The sequence below is a fragment of the Stegodyphus dumicola genome, chromosome 7, assembly GCF_044657685.1.
Source record: "Stegodyphus dumicola isolate Sdum_Otavi_A_Nest chromosome 7, ASM4465768v1".
Classification (NCBI taxonomy): Eukaryota; Metazoa; Arthropoda; class Arachnida; order Araneae; family Eresidae; genus Stegodyphus; species Stegodyphus dumicola.
In genome coordinates, this window is record NC_140774.1 from 90,510,384 (window position 1) to 90,535,551 (window position 25,168).

At 31.8% G+C, this 25,168-nt stretch overlaps 1 long non-coding RNA gene across 1 annotated transcript in view; it reads right to left on the minus strand.

Annotated features, from left to right (window-relative positions):
• Nucleotides 1-3,532: 3,532 nt before the first annotated feature.
• Nucleotides 3,533-25,168, minus strand: part of LOC146996260 (uncharacterized) — a 136,787-nt gene continuing 115,151 nt past the window's right edge. Inside the window, exons 2-3 of the long non-coding RNA XR_015042155.1 lie at nucleotides 23,196-23,474; nucleotides 3,533-4,069 (exon numbers count right to left, since the gene is read on the minus strand). This is a non-coding gene — a long non-coding RNA (uncharacterized LOC146996260). The remainder of the gene's footprint in view (nucleotides 4,070-23,195; nucleotides 23,475-25,168) is intronic.

Below are 25,168 nucleotides of genomic sequence, written 5' to 3' on the forward strand. Positions count from 1 at the left end.
CCGTACCGATAAGCCCGGTTTCGAATCCGCAGAAGGCATGGATGTAATTTTTCTGTCCATTTCCCATAGGAGGTAACGGTGGCTGTCTATATGATGCCTCCATAATAAAATGACCACACCTTCTGGCCTTGGTAGTGGCTAAAGCCTAAAACTGCTAGTGCTCGCCATAAAAAAATTAATAAGTAAATAAAAATAAAAATAATCGGATATCATTAGTAAGAGATACTAACCAGTTTATTACTTCTTTGTACGAAGTAAAAAGGAAGTATTGTTATCGCGAAAAGTTTCAGGCAGCATATTTCAACGAAAGTATCCATTTTGACCGCTACCGAACGCAATTGAACGATGTTTTTGTGTGATATCTGTACGTAAGGACAGAATAAAAAACTCGTTTCCTCCAAAAAATTATGAAACTGCTTTAAAATTAATTCTGAAGAGAATTTTTCGTGGCGTCTGTACGTACGTACGTATCTCGCATAACTCAAAAACAAGTAGCCTCAGAACGTTGAAATTTTGTATATAAGACTGCTATAACATGTAGATGTGCACCTCGTATTTTGGTTGCAATCGGCTGCACCAAACGTATATAAATATATTTATATATATATCCACTGTTACCCGGCTCAGTGATCTCAGTTTCTTTACTCTTATATGTTTGTAAATTGTACATTTTTTGTTTTAAAATTGATTGAATTATGTTGTTTTTATCTTCCGGTTAAAGTTTTTATGCCTTTAGTAAATCTGTATGCAACATTTTTAGAATTATCAACAATTTTAAAGTTGTTTAAATGCCGCTAAGCCTTTTTTTATGGCGGCCATTGATTGTTTACATTTAAAACAGCAGACTAGTGGATTTGTTGCCAATCTCGAGAAACTTAGCTTCGCAACAACAACAAAGATAACGCCTTCATTTATTATTGCCAATCAAATCATGCTTAATCCTTTCTGGAATTTTTTCGAGGAAATAAGTGTTTAAGATTTACTTCGTAATTTTAAATATAGATATTTTGACTTTTTGTGTATTTTTGCCTTCTCGCGAAGTGAGAACTGAATTAATTGAATGAGAAATACTCAATCGTCTGTGAAAAACTGTTTCTTTTTTGATTTATTTGCTTAATTTCTTTTATACATCATTCTAGCTTTATTATAGTATTTGAATAGAACATGTGGCAACGATTAGATAATTCTATTCTTTGAATGATATAAATTTTGTGCATTATGAGTTATAATATGAACGAAATATAATACTGTTAAGTGAATCTAGCGCCAGAGTGTCGCTATGGTAAACAAATACTAGAGTGAATATTAAAGAATGCATTTATTCTATTGTGGTTCATGCGCTGTTGCAAAGTAGATTTAATTCAATCCAATAAGTTTAAATGAAATGCAAGAAAAAATGCGTAGAATTTAATATTCGGTACAAGGAAGTCATGTGGTGTACACATCAGATTTGTTTTATTATCGCAATCGAAAAGCATAGCTTACTTAATTTTTTTCTTGAATAATATAACTTCGGCCAACCAAATGTCCAAAAATTTATAAATGATTTGGAAGATTTTTGGATCTCATGTCATTTAGTCATGCAATATTTTTGTATTTTCACCTGTAATGTCAAAATTATTCAAAAGCCATATCAAGATAAAAGCAAAAGGATTTTAGGAAAAATTTCTCTATTCTTTAGGTAGTTATTAAAAGTTCACCTTTTATGAAACCTGCACTTACTTTCTACGATAATAGCAATATATCGAATCATTTTATTGGCTAATTCTTGGTAGTTCTTGTATAAATGAATTTTCAATACAATGGTTTTCCTTCCATCCTGCCGTGAGTGACAGAAGTTCACTGAACTTGATACTCGCAGTTTCGTATTATCCCGTAGGTATTTATTGTAAGGGATTAACATTGAATTCTCAGTTTCTATGCGCATTACCATCAAGCTTAAGGAAACAGCAGAGAAAGAAAGGACTTTTGTAACAGGTCCTTTCTGTCTTGCTTTATACATTTGTGGAACTTGTTTAAGCTTGTTCTACCCGATTTTTTTATATTTCTCTCCCCCCAACCCTTTCCTTGCTCCATTTGTGCTGCGTCCTTCCATTTCTTCAACACATCGCTCAATCACATTGAAGTCGGTATTAATATGTCTAGCTCACCTGTACATTATTCACTAGACTCCTCATGAAGAGCCCACGCTAATTCTCAGAAAGTAATTTAATCCCACGCATATCATCGTATAAATTACTGATAACATGACCGAACATTTTATTTTTATGCACTTGTCTTCCCACTTACATAACACCTTAACAATGCATTCTTTTTTTTACCTATATAGAATTTCTTAAGAAAAAAGTTAAATTTGTAGTCAAATGTAGGATTTTTTAAATTAGATATGTTTTGTATAAACTACGAAGTTTACTTTTTATGAGAAATCTGGTTTTTATGAATAATCAATAAGCTCCTCATTCAGCAAATGGTGCATTTCAAGGCTTTTGAATTACGCCGTTTCGCTTTGGGTAATAAATACATACTTTGCAATAAATATAAAAGGTACCTAGATAATTTATAAGGGGGAATTATTTGAAAGTTACATGTTTTTAATACTTTAGCTACTTGCATAGCAATGGTGCTTAGTACTGTTCTTTTCGTATACCTTCTGTTACAGTTACTTGCTTTTCGTACTCATTCAATTGCTATAGAATAATAGAATAATTACCTATGACTCTCGATTTTATAGATTCAGAAATTAGGGAATAAATGTTTGAAATACGCGAATAAGGATATCGCATCTTTTAAAATAATTTGGCTATTTATTAGCCTAAATAATATTTCCTTATGTTCTTCTCTTACGTTTCAGGGAAGTATACTCCCGTGATAAATAAATTCTCATCTTCTCTACTATGCAGTGAATATTCTTCACCCCCTTTTTTTAAGGTGGAAAAATCAAGCATTTTCTTCTGGTTTCGCCACAATTCCTTCTCATTTACCCTCACACACATAGGAAATGATTCTTTTATACATAGTAGATGGTTACATGATCAGAACTATCAGTTGGTTAATCCCCAACCCAGCTAATCTGCCCCTCCCGCCTGGAGTTGACCTGTATCTTAGCTGTACCGCTCAGAAAGATTTGAGACATAATACAAACACTCAGCTTTTTTAATGTATTTGTCTTTTTTACTGTTATCTACCTTACCTGCTGTTCCAACAGTACCAAAACTACTGTAGTAAATTGCATAAACCTAAATAGTTTACGTTTTTTATTACTTTAATGATCAATTTGAAATTATTTTAAATTGATTAAAATTTAAATTATAAAATGATTAAGTTAAAAAAGTGTACATCATTAAAAAAGTGTCATAGCACGGTATCTGTTTTAGATTATGGTTATGTTTAAGATATAAAAATACTGTTTATTACAACGCGAGCCGCATTTGGGGGAAGGGAGTCTAAGAAATGCATTTGACCTTGCCTGAAATAAAATATCAACGTTTAGATGTGCAAGTCTGAAGTAATGTAGGCGTGAAAGATCTTTTCAGGTTCGAAAGCTATATTTTATTTATTCAATATTCTGTGAGTGAAGAATGTGTACATCTCTGCATTGAAATGAAAATGCATCATATATGAAAAATTGTATGCAAATTACATACCGCATATTCCTCTCGTATTTTGCCCTTCGGGTGTTTTCCCCCCCTCGCTTAGAGCTAGGTTCTGAAAATTAAAAAAAATATTTGCATAATTTTTCCCTTTCTCTGTAGTATATAGTTTTCCTCTATTGGTAAACTGTGTTTCCTTGATTGGTCTTGTGTTTATTCAGTCTATTCAGTTTGTTTTTAAATTTTTGTTTTAATATTTCACTCCATTGTATTTTTCCTTGCATTTATTATTTGGAACGAATAACAGGTGTTATTCTTCTTAAGAAGCTTTTCAAATATGTGATTTCATTTTACGTCTTTTATTTATGTTCCAGGTAATTGTAGCCTTAACTGCTGCTGATGTGTTGCATCTTTCGAAATCCTGATCTTCTGTTCGCCTTTTCTCTCCTCTTTTGCTCCTCTGATGTTCTTCTTAGGAACTGTAAAGATTTAAAAAAAAGAGTGAATCAGAGGCCGATGATAATTAAGTAGAGGCTTTATTAAAAGATGGAATTTCACGCCCACATGGCACAGCACGTTTCTACATATCACACCAGGAAAACAACTACAACTGTTGCCAGATCAACCTAAGCAAAAGTATAAAACAGTTACGGTTAAAATACAGGACATTAAAACAAGAACGGAGAGTGCGTGTGATTATTCTCAACACCCTCCCTTAATCACACATTATTTTACATTTATCTCTTAAATAACACAATCTTGGTTTAGGCAAGCATTTTGTAAACAAATCAGCTAATTGATTTTCACTAGAAACATATACGAGATTTATATCGTACAATTTTACAATATCCCTAATATACTTTAATTTAATATCCAAATGTTTTAGTCTAGCACAATTACTTTCATTCAATATTGCTTTAATTACAGACTGATTATCCTCATAAACTGAAACTTTAATATTGTCGACTCCTAAAATTTCTTTAGATACATTATAAAATACAGTTAGGTCTTGAATAGCTTTTGCTAAAGCCAAAATTTCTGCCTCAGTAGAGGACAGAGCAATAGATGTTTGCTTTTTAACAGACCAAGTTACAGGACAATCATTAAAGAAAATAATATACCCTGAAATAGATTTTCTATCATTTGTATCTGATCCCCAATCAGCATCAACATAAACATTTAACATAATATCAACACTATTATTACATTTACAAAATAATAATTTCAATTCAGATGTCCCTTTTACATATCGAAGAATTTGCTTCAGACCAGCCCAAGCACAGTTAGTGGGTTGTTCTTGTATCTGACTCAGACAGTTCACAGAAAACAGAATATCAGGACGAGTTGTCATAGACAGATACAGCAAAGCACCTACAAGTTCACGATAAGGGCCATGAAATCTTTCACCATTCACAAAATTTGATGAAGTTGACTTAGGCACTAAGATGGCTTACAATCTAACATTCTAAATCTATTTAACAATTTTTCAACATAAGATTTTTGGCCTAAAGTAAGTTTGTTCTGTGAATATTCAAAACTTATTCCAAGAAATTCATTTGAAACTTCAGCCTTGGACATTTCAAATTCATTTCTAAGTAATTCAATCACAATTTTTACCTCTGAATCATTAGAACCAGCAATTAGCAAGTCATCCACATACAGCACAATAAATATTTCACTCTGTTTAGTTCTTCTTACAAAAGTACATGCTTCACAGTTAAGTTGTTGGAAGTTTAACAGAATTATAAAATCAGTAAATCTCTTGAACCACTGCCTCGGTGCTTGCTTAAGTCCATAAAGACTCTTAAGAAGCTTGCACACACGACCACTGTTGTCACTGTAGCCCATTGGTTGTTCCATGTAGATTGTTTCTTGGAGATCACCATTTAGAAATGCAGTCTTTACATCTAATGCATAGATTTCAAGATTATTTTGAACAATGATAGCCAGCACAAGTCGAAGTGATGATGTACTAATTACAGGAGCATAGGTCTCAAAGTAATCAATACCTGGCTTCTGTTCAAAGCCACGAGCAACCAATCTAGCTTTGTAAACATTGTTTCGTTTGATGCGCAACACCCATTTACAGGATATTGGCTTTTCATCCTTTGGCAAGTTGACTAACTCCCACACTTTATTTTTATTAAGAGAAGCTATTTCCTCATCCATGGCTTTCCTCCATAGGACTTGCTCTTCTGTTGGCAATGATGTTATATCCTCATATGTTACTGTATCAACAGTTGCCACATTAGCTTCATACACAAAGTAATCATTCAACTTTACAGGTAATTTTATATTTCTTCTTTGCCTAGTAATTTCTTCATGACTTTCTTCAAGATTTCTGGATTCTACATCACTTGAATCACATGTTACTTCATCTTTAGCAGGATCTTTACTTTCTATGGAAAAATCATCTTGAACTGAGATACATTTCTTTTTCTCTTCATTGAACAATACATTTCGAGAAACCACAACATGATTTGTGACTGGATCCAGTAAACGATAACCCATGGTAGAGTATCCAATAAAAATCATCTTTTTTTATTTTGGATCCAATTTCTTTCTTAAGTTATCAGGAACTCTCATGTATGCATCAGATCCAAACACCTTAATAATATTCAAATCAGGCGGCTTCCCATATTTAAGCTTATAAGGTACATTTTCAACAGTCTGATTTGGAATTCTATTCTTAAGATATGCAGCTGTCTGTACAGCATAGCCCCAGAAGGATTTAGAAAGCTTTGCTTCACATATGAGAGCACGGGCCTTCTCTAAAAGATATCTGTTGGCTCTCTCAGCCACACCATTTAAAGGAGGTGAATATGGAGAAGCAGGATCTATCATAACACCATTTTTCTTGCAATAACGAGCTAGTTCACCAGACACGTATTCCTTGGCATTATCATACCGAATTTTGTAGACATCAGAATTCTGCTTTAGGAACAATTTAAACACTTCATTTATGTCACTTTTGTGCTTTAAGAGATGCACTTCAGTAAATCTAGAAAAATCGTCTATGATTGTAGCAAAATACTTTTCACCTTCCCTAGTGGGTGGATCAATGGGACCACATATGTCAGTGTGTACCATTCTCATCGGCATATGCTCTCTGCTTCTAGGACCTTTGTTCATAGGAGTGTTGGAATGTTTTGCTAATATGCACTCTTCACAAAAGCTTGAAGGTGACTCAGATACTGGCAAACCCATTTCTTTTAATATTTTATCAGATGAGTGCCCCATGCGCCTGTGCCATAATTCTGCACTATGATTTGCAATGTATGTTGAAGCTTTAACTGGTTCAAACTGACTCACATACTGTCCTTTCTCATTGAGTTTAGCAAACTCAAATTTTTTCATTCCTCTTTTCAATAACAGCTACATCATTCTTAAAAATTACACTGTAACCTGCGTTTTGAATATTCTTCACAGATATTAATTGACCGTTCAACTCAGGCACATATAACACATCTTTAAATAATATTTCTCTTCCATTTAATGTTCCAGGTACTGTACCAATACCTTCTACCTTTAAAACATCATTTTTCGAAGCACATGCAACAGTTCCAGAAAAAGGTTTAATTTCTTCAAACCACTCACCTTTATTACACATGTGTGTAGATGCTCCAGAATCCAGAATGAAATTTCCAACAGGCTCACCAACCACGAATGTTACTGCAGCCGATTCTCTATAATCTGATTTATGCTTAAATCTGCAATCCTTCCTGTAATGCCCTGGGCGTCCACATCCAAAAAAAACTAATTTTTTCTTGCAAAGCCTGGCAATATGACCTTTACTTTTACATTTGTGGCAGATGATATCACGCTTATCAGCGCTAAAGCTACGTTATTACTTGAGCCAGAAATACGAGAATCGTAAGAATTTCTCTCACCTTGCAATTCTTCAGCATTCAAGAGCCTTTGCATAACAAAGTCCAGCGTAAGCATTTCATTTGGCTGGTTCTCAATCGTCGATTTAATAATGTCGTACTCAGAAGGTAGAGACATCAACAAATAAATAATCACATCCATATCTTTGACTTCAGCACCCGAAAGCCGCAGTTCATTTACGATAGCCAACAGTTCGTTAATATGTGACTGCATACTGCAATCTCGGCGTTTCTTCAGTGTCGATAATTTCTTTCGTACTAATATTTGACTAACTGCACTCACCTTATGGTATTTATTCTTTAAACTGCTCCAAATTTCACATGCAGAAGATTCACTCGACATGGTCGCCAATATGGCATCATCTAGAAGGGTTAACAGCAATGCGTAAGCCTTTTTTGCATCTTTGATTTCAGCAACTTTCGTTTCATCCGCTTCAACGTCTAAATATTTATCAAGTTCTTTGGCCGCAAACACAGCTTCTACACGGCGCTTAAACAGAGAAAAGTTTTTACCGTTAAACGGCTCAACACAATACTTTGTGTTCTCATCACGTGCTGCCATTTCAAATTTCACTTAACGCGCGATTCCGTTCCAAACAAATAAGTTCCACAAAACAAATATAACTGCTTCGCCTCTAGTGTGTTCAATATCAGAACCACGCTCTGCTGTAAAGATTTAAAAAAAAGAGTGAATCAGAGGCCGATGATAATTAAGTAGAGGCTTTATTAAAAGATGGAATTTCACGCCCACATGGCACAGCACGTTTCTACATATCACGCCAGGAAAACAACTCAACTGTTGCCAGATCAACCTAAGCAAAAGTATAAAACAGTTACGGTTAAAATACAGGACATTAAAACAAGAACGGGGAGTCCGTGTGATTATTCTCAACAGGAACTGCGGTGAATACTCATTTCTGAGATATGCACCTGGTGCTTTACAAAGTAACTGAGTCTCAATTACTGGCAGATATTGCAATGATAATACAACTACGTATTCTTATTGGAATGAGAGTTTCCTTTAAAAAAATAATATTTGATAGTTACCAATAGTTTATTCAAGACTACTTTTCTGTTGTTATGTTCATACTGTAATCGCATTCTTCAGAGATTAAATTACTTGCACAATTTTTCTCTCTCAGTCTGGAAATTTAATATTTAACTTATAAGTATATTTGAATTACAAAGTGTAACAACAAAATATCTTGCATGTACATAGCTTTAGATTTCAGATGGAAATTAATATAAACCTGAATTATTTTTCCTTTGCATTATCATTATTACTACGGTTTGTGTAGTAAATATTTAGTGACTGAATTTCAAAATTTAGCTGATATTTTTTTTAATATCTCGATTATGAATACATCTTCTGAAATATCAGGATCAAATAAAAATAAATTTTAAATATAAACACATTTTGTACTTAACGGAGTTGATCGATTGCCAGATTTGCTATGGTCCATGGCAACGGTATCTTGCAAACCGAATTTCAGCTTCAAAACTGTTCTTTAATTTACGAGCTCTTGCAGAAGCTGAGCAACATTGCACTTTTTAAAATACATTTAACGAAAAGAGCTACCCGAGAATAGGTAGACACAGAATGTAAAATATGTACAGAATGAAATATGCAAATATGTACAGAATGTAAAATATATACAGTGGAATGAATGGCAAAATTGGAGATAAGATATAAATTGAATTTAAAAAAAGCATGCTTATTGAACTAATCTGGGTTTAGTAATAAGTAATGTTACAGAGAGAGAAATAGAAGCTTTCCAGTCCTGGGATAAAATATCAAATCATTTACTCAAGATTTAGATTTAAATTAATGTCGATAGTTTAGGAAATTCTTTATATTTTGAAAGAGAAAGTTATCGGTCCCTCCAAGTGCACAGAGTTTTTACAAAAAAATAGTTAAAATTAGACATAACGTTGAATACTGCCTTGAGCCAAAATTTCAAAATGGAGAGTTCTTCCGCTAAAAAAAATGATTCAAATACGTTTTTGAATATGATTCAAATATGTTAGCAGATGGCGCCACATATGAAAGCGGGATTATGATTCCCTAATTATTTCGGTCCCGAATTTGTTGGAGATAAGTAAAATTTCTTTCAAAGATTTAGCATTTAGTTGTAACAAAGAAATATTTGAACAACAGTTATTTAATGTGATGCTATTACATGATCCATTTATTTTCATAAAATTCCAAATTTGGAATTTTCAAAAAAAATGGAATCATAGCAATTATACTCGATTTAATGAGCAATAGTAAAATTTGACCTCTAAGAAAATATTTATTTATATACGTATACGCTAAAAAAATAATTATGAATCAAATGTAATAAAGAATTAACATATGTATTTACTTAATATTTCAATAAAATAGTGAATTCATATTTTTTTTTATTTTCAATACTGTAAGGTGACCAGACGTCCCACTTTTGGCGGGACAGTCCCGTTTTTTCACAGTTTGTCCCTCGTCCCGCGTCTTTTTAAAAAAGTCCCAATTTTTAGGAAGAATGCACGACAAACTAGGGAATATATTGAAACAAAAACTTAATTGGAATGTGCAAAAATCATTCGATCGTATTTCGTATTACTCAAAATTTTCCATATAGTAATATTTCTGAAAATGATCTTTTTAATTAGACATCATTATTAAAAAATATATTGATAAGGAAAAGGTTAAATGTTGGACATCAGCGAAAATCACAATAGAAAACAAATGGTTAGAAATATTTCATCATTTTGAAACAAACCATGTTCCATACAATAATGCACTATAAACTGTGGAATACCTCAGACCTAATGCTGTGACTGAGCGCTTTTTTTCTACGGTAAATAAAGTGCGGACATCAGAAAAATCACAATTAAGTGTTGAGGCTTTGAAAGCCATTTTATGTGTGAAATATAATTTAACAAATTCTTGTGAAAAATTTTGTGACTTTTCAAACTGCGACAGCAATCTACTAAACAAAATCCACTCAAACGAGAAATATGCCAAAGAATAAAATAATACTATGCATAATTTCTTTTAATATATTTTTAAATTGTACTTGTGTTGAAATTTAAAAAATATATTACAATACTATTTTTCGTTCTATGAAAATTTGTGTTGCTCTGTATAGACCAAATGTTTAATCACCCTCCGGTCAATGGTGTCCCGCTTTACCAATGTTAAAATCTGGTCACCTTAATACTGTATATTATATTTTCAACAATACTAAGGGTGCATTAAATAAAATTGAAAATTGCATCAAACATCTTATGGAAAAGAAAAGTAAACTATTTAAAATTCTAAAATCCAGCTACTTTTAAGTTAGAGTTAGTGATTACTGAGATATATCATTTAAAAAACTTAATAAATTTTTCTTAGTTTTTCCTCAAACAAATTTACTAATTGTTTACCAGGTATCGATATTACTTACTTCTTTACTCTATTGAAATGTATAAAAGTAGTGTCATACTCCTCGCATTTCTTCAGACATCGTACTTCTTAGACATTTATTAGCCTTTTGAAAATAGAGAAAGAACTTCCTTCAGATGAATTGAAAATTATAGTTCTAAAAAAACTTGTAAAATAATTTCTGTTGTAGAAAAACTGGTATGCTTTCTCTTGCAATGTTCCTTGATTATATTCTTCAAATGTTTAGAGTTTAGCCTAGAAAAGGATCCTCAAAGGAGCGCTAGCCTAGAAGGGCTATTGGTCTCGAAATAGCACTCTTTGTCGAATCAGTAGTAGCATTGAATCACTTTTCAATTTGTTGCCAACAAATATTATCGCCGTGTATTATATTTAAAGAAATTAAATACTGAAGAATCTGCATGATTGTATGTATGTTCCTCGCACTGTGAAAAAACAACGCTACCTAGAACCATCAAGTTTTGAATAACGTAGTCCTCCACCAGCATATGGAGCACCTGGAAGCCTGAATTTTGAATTTTGATTTTTTTTATTATCTGATTATATTATTTTATTATCTACTTATTTGACGATATTTTAATTTTAAATAAGAAACTGCTGCCAGAAGTTTTTATTCCAAAACATTTGCAACAAATTAACAAAAAATTAATTCTTTATCGAAATCATTTCAAAAATTATGTAAACATCTTTCGTATATGCATTACTTCCAGGTAAAAGGAAAGAATCATACAAGACATTATTTTCTTACTAATAAAAAATACCATCACGGTCAACAAAATCATTTTGACCGTTTTATGTCGATTTTGAATTACTTGTCATTAGTGCTGTTAAAGAAGGTATGTGCCTACCCTAAATTCGTCGTTTTGGTGAAAATTTTCGAAAATGTTTTTATTTATTCATTTTACAGGCCATACATTTAGGTTTCCAAAAATGCTTTATTTTTGTTTTTACGATAACTAGACACAAAGTTATAGTATAAAAAATAAAGCGGAAGTGAATTTTTAGATGCCTGAAGTTGGCATTTAAATGGTCGTAAAAATGTAAACAATAAGTTTAAACAACTATTTTCTAATTATTAAACAGTATAAAAGCTGTAAAAGCAACACATCTTCCACTGTGTGACACTTTGCTGATAAAGTGCCTACATGGAAAGACTCGAAACAATAATGAGTGTTTTAATAACCTTTCGAGGACTATTTAACTTGAAGAAATTTTTGTCCAACTGAAAACATTGCTTTTAGGTGCACATATTGCTGTATTATTATTTAATTCAAGATATTTAGGACTTTTACCTATTTTCAATTATATAGAAATAGAAATTAATCCCATTAAGCTTGAAAGCTACATGGGAATAGACAAACAGCGAATTTAGAAATCGAAACGCCAATCTCTACAAGCAACAAAGTTATCCAGAAAAATGCTAAAAGAAGTCATTAAGTTAAGAATGAAGTAAAAGACGGTAACATACAAATACGGCTAGTTTTAAAGGTCTAAAGCGGCTACAAAAGTTTTGCTGTATTAAAATCTTTAAATGCATTTGAGAAATTGTGCTTTTCGTTACTTTTGATTGCGATTACGTTAATTTCTCAAAATGTATTTAGAATATTGAAATGAAATTTTTCCAAAATGTTTTATTCATCTTTAGATGTTAGTTAAATTTTACTTTCAAAGGTATTCTGCACTAGTTCATATTTCTTTAGAGTTTGAAATAGAAACTGCGGATGGTGAATGAATAAATATGATGTAATGATTTTCCTAGAAAGAAAAGTAGAACATTTTAATCATTACATGGTCGAACACTGGATAGAAAATGACGTTACTAGTGATATATGGAACTGTTTTGATGAACGCCATAGAACAATGAATGTTTTAAAGAACTGGAGCAGTAAGATAAATAGAATCTTTATAAAATATTATCCCAATGCATTATTTAAATTAATTCTGTGCTTAAAAAAAAAAAGGCAGTATATTACGATTTTCTTTGTAGCAAAGTAGAAATGAATTTTCCTACTCCTAACAGATTAAAGAGTGCTATATATAAATGTATAAAACACACAGTACAGGATTTTAGAAATAGAAAAATTTCCTTCGGAATATATTTTAAAATTTTCAGTTATGGTAGAAAATCTTTAAAAAAAATCAAACAACAAGTTAAAAGATTTAAGCTACGTTAAAATTAATTATTAAGCTATGTTAAAAAATGTAGCCTTAAAAATTAATTATTGAGCTATGTTAAAAAATTTAAGAAATTGAGTAACTAATTAACTTCGATATTAATCTATATTATGACATTTTATAACATTAATAACTAACTTCAATGTAATAAATATTAATAAGGAATTCAAAGTATTAAATTACTTTAACGTATTAAAATAACAAAGTAGTTAGTATTTAATTTTTTTAAATTCCTTTCTAAAACACAGCAGAAACTGCATAGTATTCTGTAGGTACTGATCAATTGTTGAATTAAATTTAATCTGTAGAGTACACTGATGCATAAAAATACTAAAATAGTATTTATTTAATGATTTTATATTAACTAGTGAGCACTTCCACAAATATAAACATTTTAACATAGGTGGTAGTAATCATATTATAATATAATTTACATTATTCAGGAAAATGTGGACCGAAGTTATCTCAAATAAAATGAAAATAATAATTATTTTGCAAAGATTAAACAATGTTACAAAAATTGTGCCAGTTTATAAGTATCATTTTAAGGCACTTTTCGTAGCTTATTGAATTTATAATGCCATTTAAAAAAGTTTTGTAACAGAAATAAATAATGGGTATTATGTGTTAGTGCAACCATCTTAGCACAGTTTGGAGAGTTTAGGTATTTATCCAAAAACATATGATTACTAAAACTACTCACAAGATTTCCGTTTCTTTAGTTCTAGTGGAAATTTTGTGACTATCGTTTTGAGAAAAATCAAAGCAACCTCTAATGATGTTGAAGAAAAATACCGTATTCCTGCTGAAATCTTACTGCAGATTTTATCGACTGCAGGCAAATCCCATAAGATACGTATATTTCTAATACATGGTCTTATGTAAATTTAGTTTGAGAGAAAAAATAATATCCTGCGATATGCCGTTTTGAGACTAATAGTACATTCTGGCTAACGCCCTTTTGGGCGTTAAAACCAAAATATTTATACAGTAATGCTTTACCACAGAGTTTCTTAAACTCTTTTCAGTCACGACCCCTTTTTATCACTAATATTTTTTCGCGACCCCCAAGACCCCATAATATTTACAAAAATTTTGTTGGACCCCATAAGTATTGCGCAAATCCGACACACGCGTGAGTGAAACTGTCAATTTTTTCATTTGTACTGTAATATACTATTGCAGTTTTAGGTCATTAACTTTAATTTCTAATTTTAAAACATAGAACAATGTAAGAATTTTAAATAAGTAACAGACGAAATGACAGCATCACGTGCAAAGCAAGGAAAATGAACGTTTATAGTACAAAAAGAATGCGTCGAAACGTTTTCGTTTTTTTTCGTTGTCTGTTTTGTCTTATCTTTATCTATTTTCAGATACATTGTATAAAAATATTTGGTAATTGTAAAATTATCATAATAAGTTAAAGAAATGTCAAAACTGTTAATATTTTTGGCGACAGCAGGTCTGCTGCAGGTCCAACGACCCCCTTCGGAGTCGCTACCCACAGTTTAAGAAACCTTGCTTTACTATGGAATCATATCCTAACCAGATAAAACACAATTATATATATATATATATATATATATATATAGAAAGAAAAAAAAAAAAAAAGGTCACACTGCTGAAAGTACTCACTTTCTTTTCCTTTATTCATAAAAATGAGGGTAAAAATACAGACTGTGAACCGAAGTTATAAATTAATGAAATCAAGGGATATTTTCTGTTCGGCCTGAAATTGGAATAAAATTAAAGAAATCTACCCCTTTAAGACGGAAAGGGGAGCAAAACTTTCAACGGCTTTAGACAGCAATAAGCTACCTTAAATCTACCTGTACAAATAATCTGCATGTAATGAAGAACTAAAAAAGAAATGCTATAATAACGTTAACATTATCAGAGTACAAGTGCTCTGTAGGTGGCTTAAATGTGGTAAAAAAGAGCAAGCACATGAGTTATTACTGAGCAGAGCCTGTCGTTTCGAGGCACATGTAATAAAGACATGATTTGATGCTGCATTTATACGATGTAATGTAATAAATATCAGTAGTACGTATTGCATGTCTTGTAGCTTGCACATTAAACCAGTCAACTGTACTTGCTTACTGTGGGGTGTGGGCGACTTTTCGTACGCTCCCTGTAAGTGGTGGCAAGTCATTTAAACAAAGTGAATGGGTATGATTTGTACGTTGGTTTACAATTATTATTATTTTTGTTTTGTTTTGTTTGTTACAAGACTATATATAAGTTAGATCTTTCATCCAAATTAATATGATAATTCTTAAAAGTAATGTAATGAAATCATTTATACTGTTGACAACTACGCGGGTTTGATTATCGCGGTTTTGTTCATAAGCGATCTTCTAAGGAGACGCAGGGCAATTTAGGTGAAAAAAAGATAACCGAAACAGAATATGTAATCTATAACTATCAAAACACTTCAAAAATATTAGGCTTATCAGGAGTCATAAAATGTGTGTAAATACTAGATTTATCTTTAAAAAACATTGTAAAGAAGTCAAAATTCGTTAATGTGTTAGCACGAAAGACTTATATTAACACCAGTTAGTAAAATGCAAGTGAAAGTATCTACATAAAAATCCATAGTAGATAAGTAAATACATTGTATAATACAGAGTGTAGCTGAAATAATTCCACAGCCACTTTCTTTCAATAGCGATATGAATTAAGTTGTCATAGGTATCTAGCTGAAATGGGCCGTTTGTTGCTGATCATTTCCTCCTGAACAATTCATCTTTTCAGTAAATTTATAAGAAATTTTTACCTTCTCCACTGCATATTTTAATGGTGTAATTGGTATCATGTCTGGCTTTCGATCGGAAGATCTAGAGTTTTAATCCCGGGAATGGTATAGCTTGTTTGCAATAAAGTGAGATCTTCTGCAGTTCTGATTTTATTTTTTTATCATGTTTAGTAGATCTCTGCAAATCTGAAATGACATAGCAAATCCAAATAACGCAATACTCCGCATACGAAGTGTATCTATTTATGTTGACATCGCTCTCAAGAACCAAGAATTGCTCGATATGTACTATAGCTTTTTAACGAAGCTCTTTAGTTTTGATGTTTAGTATTAGTATTTAATACGCATAACGGCTAATATTCATAAAGATGTTGTAGGAGGGTTTGCGTAAATTTAAAAAAAAAAAAGGCATTTTAGTACTGAATAGTGGCTATAACAGATATAACAGATAGCCGGAAATGCGATCGTACGATTCCACATGCGAATCTGAAAAGAACCGAAGAATGCACTCTTGTTTTAGAAGCAATTAATTAACAGATACCCGCTGGTGAAGAGAGAGTAAGAACGTTTTCTAGCAAGCATTTAAATTTCTCCAATTATATGACATTTCAGTGGAAACACTAATTAGGGTTCCAGAAACATAGATACTCTCATGTTAAATATTCCAAGTTTAGTGAAATTAGAGATATTATCATAATGAACTGATTATTTTACCAAAGTATAAATATATCTTTGTGTAACAAATTCAATGGCTATATTTATTTGCCGGATTTCCTACAATCATCTGTTTATACAAGTATATCATATGTATAGCTGTTTCTCTCAACGTATTTACTTATTTTTAATTTTGACCTCATTTAAAGATTATTAATGGCGCATAAACGTAGATCAGATTACCCTGATTTCTCATTAGAGTATTCATTATAAAGTAAAAATACTTAGAAATGAAATAATAATGTAAAGTACAAAATTTCTTCTTCATAGCGCCGTTTGTGAAACTAAAATCACTCATGCTTTATAAGGTTACAAGCTTTATATAGAAATTAAAAAGATTTTTAACGAAACAAATTGAATACTTACGCAGCAAAACTAAAGCCAACCAGATCACATGCTTTTGTTTCGAGGGTATGTGATTTAAAGCTTGCTGTTGATATTTACGTATTTTAACATTTTCATTGATTTAATTAATACATAAATACAACTGACTCCTTGGTTTAGGGGTCTCCAACATAACTATATATACATATATATATATATATATTTATTCAAAACTCTTAACAATAAATATTCTGCTGCGGGATAGAGCTCCTGTACCAATAAAACTAAAAATAGATTACACGCGTATAATAATAGATTGACGTATTTATGAGTGCAATATGTGCCATTCTTATAATAAAAGAAACTAGAAAAAAAATTTCAGACAAAGAAAATCATGTAAAAGAGAACATGATAATACCTCACTGTATTCATCCACATCATGGATTTAGGTCAGTGCTTAAATTGCGCCAGAGTCCGACGGAGCCGAGCTCCGGTACTTCTCAATTTAAGATAAATTACAATTCTAGCCGAAGCGCACAGGAGCCCTAAATAAGACGAGCTCCGGTACTTCGTTTTATAAAACTGAACCACAATTTTAAGGGAAAAAAATTTAGAATTCCTAATGTTCTAGTTTAACAATAAGCAGACTTTGCAATACCTTATTTGCCTAGAAATACTCATGAGAAATGAGACGTTCAAGTAAAGTCCCCACACTCAACCTGTCCCTTTAAGAAGGGCAATAAAATTGGGGAAGTTTGCTTAGGAACGCGTAAATTTCTCGCCATGCCATCGTATTTAGTGTATTGTTATCGATGCATACAGTTAGTTATCCTCACAAGAAGGGAAATTTGTGTTCTTAAATGTGCGTTAAGAACAGCAAGTACAATAAACTGAATACTGAGAATAGTGAAATTCCGGGATAAACTGCTCAAGCACGTCCTGTACATCCTCTTCCCACAGTGTCCACTAATGGGGGGGAAGCGTAACCAGCAACTTTACATTCATCCTTAGGAGTCAGATTTAGGTCTCATTTTACCCCTGACAGACATCTGCTTGATGGCTATAATTATATCAGCTGAGAGCCGTGGTCTCTCTCACCAAGATTCCCCTCATTTTTTTGTGTCCACCCACTCTTGCGCTCATTCTGTTTCGCCCTGGAATTTTCATCAGCTGTACTTTAAGTATATATAATTTTCGTGATGATAAATGGACTTCCGCCTCCTACGATCAGAGCTTAAATTTGGCCGGACCCCACCGGGTCTCGGCCCCGGTGTTTCTTAGTTTTTGTGATAAATCATAATTCTAGCCGGAACGCACCGGACCACTGAATAAGAAGGCTGCGGCACTTCTTTTATGTAACTGAATAACAATTTCAGTAGAAATTTTATCTCGAAAATTTTATTTTAACAATAAAATTATATTAAAAATTGTTTATTAAATTTTAATTTATCTCTTTACATTTTATTTAATTACTTCAATCTGTAATGGTTTCAATAAATAATAATTAATTATCTAATAAGTATTAATTAATTATTTGATAATTATTGATTAAATAACAATTTATAAACATTAATTAAATAGCTGTTAATTAATTTGATAATAATTAACTATTTAACTTTAAAATTATTAATGAGCTTAATAGTCATTTTATATATTTATTTACTCTTGTTTCTCTTTGCTGACGGTCTTCCATAGGGCTCCGGCACTTCTAATCTTAGAAATTAAGCCCTGATTTAGGTTGTCAGTTTAACACTAATCAATTCTTAGATTACTCGCTATTCATTAAAACAAGATTTTAAGTTGTTTTTAATTTAACTGGCCTGTAAGTACTTGAAATATTTAACATTGATTTAAGACCAATGAAAACATTTGTAACAAAAAGAAACTGCTAAACTAAATGTTAACTAAGCGAAAAGAATCGATGTTACTCATATTACACTTTTTTAAGCTTATTATGCAAGTTTTTTTTTAACATTTAATAAATACTTTTCTTAATCAATCTTAAAAATTTAAGCCTAACATTTAACTAATAGATTTCTTATAAATCTAATCCCTCTTTTAGTTTTTAACCATGTGACTAGTAGATTCAATTTCAGATGTATTTATACAACATTTCATGTGTATTAATGTATAACTGGCTATTATAAAAATATGCACCATCATCGTAATTTTTAAATTTTGCATATAAGTTGTAATATCTACTTGTTTATCTTCTGATGTGACAGCTGAAGTACGTGTAGGAACCCCACAGGAGAAGGGTAAAAAGAACCCTTTATTATAAATCTGTAAAATTCACAATGCGTCGACTTGACGCTAACAAACTACGCCTTACCCAGGCGGTAACTCAAATAACAAGAAGTAAACTAAAAAGTTGAAGATATTAGCAAGTAGTACAACTTCTTTCTAAGGGGCTCGGATGATCATATTATCTAGAACTGCGTAATCTAGTGGCAGCAAAGTAATAGCTGTTATGCCACGTTAGCCAGCCATAAAAGCAGAACCAGAAGCTAACGCTACAAAGATAAAGCGTTTGCCCGCACTCTCTGACTTCCCTACTAGGACTCGGCATTTAAACCTTTTCTCCTAAAGGTAAAATTTGCATTACTTCACGCGCGCTACGAAATGTAAATATTCTGGCATTGGCAATTAGAGAAATGAAGGCTTATAAGAAACAGAGTATAACTTAAACTAAATTCGTTATTCAAAATAAATATAAACCCTTACAAAGTAAATAGTTTTATGAAATTACGTTGTACATTGTAGTATCCCTTGTGTAATGCAACATGAAAGCCCCAGAATGCGAAGCATCGCCAGAAAAATAGGGGTACATGGTTAAGTCCACTTAGCATTGAGGTAAGTGGCTGTCTCTCCAAACTGCCGACATAATACCAAGCTGGCGATAGATTTGGCAACTAAATTTTTATTTCCAAATTTGGCGAGAAACCACCAAAAGTCGCTAAGCTTATCGATCATTTGGTGACATTTTTGCCGGATGTCTGAGTAACTGTAACTGTATCCGGCCCTATGTACGAAACCGCATGCACGCAACAATATTTCTAACGTCATATATTACGTTCTTCATACAGAATTATTTGGGTTTCCTTTTGAAAAATATGTGATTTTAATTGAAGACCTGCTATTTTTCTCTCTCTCTTTATTTAATTTTGTTTTAAAAAATATTTCAAAACGCTGTTTTTTTACACAGATGAAAAATTTATAATAAATATTCTAAAATTTAAAATCTGAAATAATGTATTTAACGACCATGAGATTTATAAATGGAAACAAAATAATTTTGAAAGTGAAATTGGAGAGAATCCAAAAGTTTTATACCTAATAAAGGAAAAAAACGGAATGACATAAAAAATGAATGATTATTTTTTACAGATGAATCTTTTTACAATAATAGAAACAAATTTTGACAGCAAAAGATGTTTGGTAAATCTACTTTACAGAGAGGGAACATTGAAAAATTAGCGAAAGTTTGGTAATCAAGATAGCAAACAACTAAATAGAAAAGGCAGTTATTTATTTATTTAAATTTTTGTCTTTCTTTAGCGCATGTAAGTATCAACAAAACGTGGATTGAAAATATCCTACATATAATTAGTCGATTTGGCAGTAATAAGTGATTGGAAAAACAAAATCTGTTTTTTAAGAAAATCCTTAGAAAGAAAAACTAAATTTTTTATTTCATTATAACAGAAATGAAAATCTCAAAATGCGTTTTCAATAAATTTTAGCGCTTCTTCAATTGGAATAATAATAAAAAATTATTTAACCACAAAAGAAACTTTAATTAAATTTTTGGAGAAATATCCTTGAATTTATTGACTACCGTAATTTCCGGAAGAAAGGCCGCATCAGCGTAAACGCCGCAATAGATTAAATTGCGCGTGACATCGTCGTGGGCCGTATAGATGCAAAAACTCAACCTAAGTCCTGATATATGACATACCAGTTAAGTTTTAAATAATGAACTATAAATAATATTTTTAATTATCGATATATTGTTTTTTAAAAGATTTACAAGTCTTAAGCTTGCGTTCTGTTGTGTTAAATATATTCTCTTCATCTTAAATCTTCTGAAGTTTAAATAGATAAACGCGGATTATAAAGGTAAATTGTCTATTTGCCCTCTATCAGCAAACCGAAAAACTGCCTAATATTTCCCAGTAAGTAACCGTAGAAACTAAGGCAATCCACCTTAGCAATTTTTTGAACTTCCAAATGTAAGCGAACATATAGTCCACTGCCGTTGCATTCCTCAGAAAACCATTCTAACTCCCCTACTCCCCGATGAAAATAATAGAATCGCCTCTCTCATAGGCTGCCGTTTTGGGATGTAGACGCTAGTCTTAAAAACTATCCAACAAGTACTTGTACTCAAACTGATGGGATCTGTATATGGCAGAATGCCAAGAAAAATCCATTCATGCTGAAGGGGAAATACGTCAGAGTTCGTTATTGCGAGGCAGGTGGAGTCGTGTCCGCCTTTGAAAAAAATTGCAGAAAAGGCAGGGGTGGGGAGAGGATGGGTTCTGGAAGATTCATCGAATGGCTGAGGAGAGAGACTATTCGAACTAATGAGAATGTTGATTTGAAAGGGGGAAGAATGTTATTGTTCTGAAATCTCGTTTAGGGTGAATAAGGCATGTAGGTCCGTTCAAGGGAAAGAATGTAAACAAAATAACGTTCGCAAAAAGCAACTGAGTGGTCTTTTGTGTGGGAACAGCACCAGTCTATGCACAATGACAAGGCCATCCAAACTATGTGCAATGACCATCATAGGAAATATTTTATTTTTAGTGCACCTAAACGCAGCATGGGTAGAAACGCCGCACCCGCTGAAAATTTAAGTTTTAAACACGTAAACGCCGCAGCGTTTCTTCCGGAAATTACGGTAATTCAGATATGTTTCCTGAAGTATTATCAGAAAAAATTGAAGAAACTCTCGTAACTAGCATAATACAACTTCTAAATTAGAAACCGCAGCGAGAATTGGAATGCCTATTTTCTTTCTTAGTTTAGGATTAATGACTAAATATTTGATTTTTGGGAAAGCACCCGATAGCTATCTGCTTAAGAGAAAAGATGCCTTCATGAAGGACTTTGTAAAGGAAACTTCCCTGAAGGAAGCCTGTTTGCCGGGATTTGAACCCCAAATTGAACTACCCGTCTTTAGCGACTTTACAACTCGGACGCGGGTGGGCTTTTAAGAAAAGCATGAGCTGCTGAGTATGGTAGTTCAATTCCTCGGAATACTGGGAACCAAACTGTTTGCATGGGAATTTTCGTATTTTTGACTAGATGTAACTAAGGCAGAAGCCATTTTCCCTTAGAAAGTTCCCCATAGAAGCACCCCTACTCTCACTAGCTTTCATGTGCGTTGCTGTATTTCATTGAACAAGCTTAAAATTTAGTGCCATGAATAGTAGTTGTTGTCGTCAATAGTAGTTTCCATAAATACAATTAGCGTATATATGTACGCTATATATATATACGTATATATTTACTAAAGAAATATTCATTATAATATCTCCTAATATAAATTTAATAGAAGTATCAAAAAAGAGTAAACCCATATGTAGGAAGTTTAATTTCGAAAATTGTGTTTTAAAGTAACTTGAATGTAAATTATTAAAAATGTCTTACGGGGATTTGAATTAAATCATGAATAACAAAATTCCAAACTTTGAAAAAGAAATTAAATTAAAAGCAAGTAATTATCGCTATTGATCGGAAATTAGTTGACTTTTCAAGGGGAACAAACAACTCCCGTTCAATGAACACTAATTAATAAATACGAAGGTGTTTCGTCTTTTACTCAAGTAAGAATGGTTATGCCAAACTAGCAAATTAAGTTAGGCCATATAGTTCCGTGAAGTGACGGGATTTAGAACCCAAGCAGAGTACCAAAGAAATCATTCTGAATTAAGCATTTTCGCTAATAGAAATTTTGAGTGAAAAGCAATTTATGTAGTAAAATTTATAATTTTAAATTTATAATTTAAGTAAATTATAACTAAAGTAAAATTTATAATTTACTTAAGTAAATGTCCCCCGACACCATCGCTTTTATGCATGTTAATTCAAAACTATTTGTACAAAAATTAAACAGTGGTAATCTTAATTGGAATTATGAAATAAAACTCAAAGTAATTGAAATAAACATTATAAAATTAAGAAACCTAATGCTATCTTTGCAAAAACAAAACAAATAATAAAAATTCAAAAATTAATATATATATAATAAGAAAAAAATGTGAAATGTACATGAAAATATAAAAGGCCAGAAAATGCATTAATTAACTTACGTTTTTTCTAGTGGGATGTCGGTAAAGTGTTCTCTTCGGTGTCTTACTCAGGGTGTGTGTCCGAAATTCCGTTATCTGCAGCGGGGATACATTGAATTATTTCAGGCGGCGAAACTTGTGAGAAGTAATTTATGGGACATGGGAGGGACAAGGAATTCTTGAGCGACGTTTGTTGCGGAGTTTTTATGTGAGTAAAAGCGTATATATATATAATTAAAAAACAGTTTTTCTAAAAGCATTCTGGAAGAGCGATTTCAATTGATTTCGATGTTCCTCCTCCTGAAACAAATTAAATTCAAAACAATGAATGAAAAAATTCTTTCTTAGAATCTGGCTATTATTAATGTAACATATAAATTATTATGAATTATTGGTTTATTACTATGCAGCTTTAGCGTAAGTCATGGGCTTTTTAATTTACTTTTAATTACTTTATTTTGAATTTATTTATATATATATATATATATATATATATATAAATTCAAAATAAAGTAATTAAGTAATTAAGTATATATATATATATATGTATATATATAATGTTGTATGATCTTAAATTCATTTAGTGCGAAAACAAGTTACTACTACTTGCGCAATTGCTGCAAAGTAAGTTAAAAATAATTTATTTACTAAATAATATTGATTAATTGATTATGTTATCTCCTAAGTTTAATTAAACTACAATTATCTTAAAAGAGTGAATCCATACTAGTAAGTTGTATTTTGAAAGATGTTTTGAAGTAACTTGCAAGTAAAATGTTAATAATGTTTTAACGGGGACTGGAATTAAATCATCATGAAGAACAAAATTTCAATTGAAAAAGGAATAAATTAAAGGCAAGAGTTAAATTAAATGAATGTAATCACTGTCATTGATCGGAAATTAGTTGACTTTTCAAAGGGAACATACCAACTCCCGTTCAATGAACAATAATTAATAAATAAATACGAAGGTGTTTCGTCTTTACTCGAGCTAAGGCTAAGCCAAACCGACAATTCAAGTCAGGTCAAATATTTCTGTGAATGGAAGTGATTATGAACCAATGCTGATATTCAAAGAACTTATTCCTATGAAGCATTTTATCCAATTCAATTTTGAGTAAAGAGCAATTTCTGCAGTGAATTTCGAAAAAACTCGAGTAACCGTACCCCGACACTTCGTGTTTATGCATTTGAGTTCAATATTATTTGTAAAAATTAAACATTGGAAATTTCCATTATGAAATAGAATTCAAAGTATAAAGTTGAAATAAACATTAGAAGATTACAAAATATAAGATAAACAATGCAAACTTTGTAAAAACAAATCAAAAGTAATATAAAAATAAAAAATATAATTAGAAAAAATATAATTAGAAAAGTGAATGTACATGAAGATAAAAAGGCCAGAAAAAGTATTAATTAGCTTACGGTCTTTCTAGTGGGGAGTCGGCAAAGTGTTCTCTTCGCGTCTGACTCAGAAGTGTAGTGTTTCCGAAAAATTCTTAGCGGCAGCGGGGCTTTGAATAATATCAGTCGATAAGACTTGGGTGAAGTAATTTATGGTAGTGGGTGGGACTCGGAATTGTTTAGGGATGTATTCTGTGGAGTTCTTATTTGAGTGAAATCGTCTGTTAAAATTTTTTGAAAATACTAGTGAATGGAAATTAATTAATTTCTGGCTAATTGTCGTGTCGAAACGATTAAGAATTTAAGAGAGGAAAAAAGGAATTTTCACTGTCAAAGAGCTATTTGACAGACTAGAGATTAGGAAATAGGCCCATTTTTTCAGTAACAGCATAGTAACAGCATAAGTCTGAAGACAATTAGCTTTTTACAATATATACAACTGAGTAATTACACTGCATACAAATCCTTCAACTGATAGTCATCCAACTTATACCGCCTTCTAAGGTTTAGGAACAAATTATCATATCCCTATCAGTTAAATGATTTAAAGTGAGTATTTAACGCCTGCTCTTTTAAGGCAATGGTTA